The sequence below is a fragment of the Liolophura sinensis genome, chromosome 7 (genome assembly GCF_032854445.1).
Source record: "Liolophura sinensis isolate JHLJ2023 chromosome 7, CUHK_Ljap_v2, whole genome shotgun sequence".
Taxonomy (NCBI): Eukaryota; Metazoa; Mollusca; class Polyplacophora; order Chitonida; family Chitonidae; genus Liolophura; species Liolophura sinensis.
Window position 1 is genome coordinate 55,615,889 of NC_088301.1, and position 2,248 is coordinate 55,618,136.

Consider the following 2,248-nt stretch of genomic DNA (forward strand, 5'->3'; position numbering starts at 1 on the left):
TAAGTTTATGGCAATGAGAGCACATTAACCTGTAAACCTGTAAGTGTACCGATTTAGAGGACCATAATACAGATTGAAGTCTTCTATGTTGGAGGTGCGAAAAAGCGAATCGATTAAGAAATCGGCACCAAATTTCACCAAGATCTCAGGGCATTCCACAGTTATTTTGGCTCTATTTCAGCGTTTTAACCCGATTCAGGTAAGTGCAGAACTCACCTGTGATGATATGTCCTCTTGATTTTGATTCCACAGATCAAATGCGACTATCTGATACATCTGGCTCTGAGGGGTTGCTTTGTTGCCTGCTTTGTTATCGTTCAAGCATAATGCGGTACCTGTCACCCCATGGTACAATGTATTTTACAGTAAGAAGCGTGTTACTCGCAGTACTTTTTTTTATCTTCACAATCGCAGTACTTTTTTATCTTCAGAATTTCCTGAGGTTATAATAGTGCTTGTTAGAGCCCTGCATTTGTAATTCATTTTAAAAGGGGTGGTTTCTCTAAGAGTATTGCATGTATTGAGCTCAGGGTTTGCTCACATGTAGAGCACAGTAGCATGAAGGGGATATTCTATCGTTCATTGAGTGTGTGCATATTAATATATTACTATAAATTCGATACATTTGGGGCTGTTTCTTTCCATGACTCCATGGCTTGAAATGAGAGTTACCCGATCCACAAATACCCTGTATGCAAGTACTGACTTTCCCTACACTCTCTTGTGCTCTCTGTGATGTCCTGATCATACTCATACTGTCCCCTGTATGATATGGTTGTGTGTAATCCATACATTTCTGATGTATGTCAGTTTGGTGATTTGCTTTGCCAAGCAAACATGCATTGGACAAAAGGGCTACAGAACAATCTACACAGCATATGAACATCAAGAAAACCAGGTTTTGGAATTATGAGGCCATGAACAGAGTTTTGTATTACCTCGAATGTTATTTATACAGTATTTTCACCACCATGTCTGCATGAGTAAAGCATGTTGGCATTCGTAAAACGACAGTTGCCAAAATGTCTGCAAATGTCCTTCTTACATATAGTAGTAATGTGGCTCCTCTGCTGACCTGGCTGTTGGTAATATGACGAAGAGCCACAAGTTGAAAGCTAATGAAATTGGGTGGGTAAGTTGGCTATGTAGACATGGATCCTTTGAAAAACATTGCAGATAAAAAGTAAGGGGTTGCTATTTAATACACCCAATTCTGCAAGCTCTTACTTTGTGGCTCTCCATCCGTCAGTTTATCAGTAGTAGACCAACAGTACAGTATATCTTAAGTCCTGCCTCACAGTGTTTTATTATTATATAATTTTGAGACAGAGTCCAGCATATTGTTTCTGTTGATTGATATTTAGTATGTCCCGTCTGGAAGAGAAAACATGAACACCCCAAATGACACCAGGTATGCACCATGTATAAATTCCCCCCTAGACTAGGACTGATTGAACTTTTTAAGTTCAAAAGTGTGTGCTACAACCTTCCATACATAATCTGATGGACCAAGCTGGCAACACTGAAATCAGTAAGTGCACTGATTGGCTGGCCTGGCTTGACCACCTTGCCTCATGCCAGGCTGAAACAATTAAGAACACCAGGTGGCCTGCCTGTGCTCATTCAGATCTCAAGAGCGTTGCAGACTAAAGGAGTTTAGAGAAGAAGTTGGAGTGCTGCAAATAATGAAATGATGATATTCTTTAAGGCATGATACAAAAGCATATATATCATATATATCTATTACCAAACTCGCATAATATTTATCTGTGCATTGGGTTTGTGATAGGCATTTAAGAGTTTGTGCACTCATTGTTTTCTTTTATTAATAATGATCCACTTGCTACAGCCACACTGGAAAGAAAATGATCGTTTGATACATTGTCATAATATCAAAAAAACTGCAGTTACAAAATCCCATGCATCATAGAAATACCGAAAAAAATTGTTTACAAAGGTGAGTTAACACCTAATACAAAATACAAACAAGCTGACATACATATGTAGGAAAAGGGTTCTCTTTCATAATTTTGATTAGAAAGTGTTGTAATATATTATATATTATGTATTATTATAATATTACATGTTTACAGAGAAGACAAAGAGTTAGAAAATATCTGAATTCAGATTTTCTCACTGAAGTTTTACATCTACTAATTTTACTGTCCAAAAGTTACAAGTATTGTTTTTCTGTTCCTTTTTCAGAGACTTCATCAATAAAGAAACACTTCATGTGCATCTTCTCCAA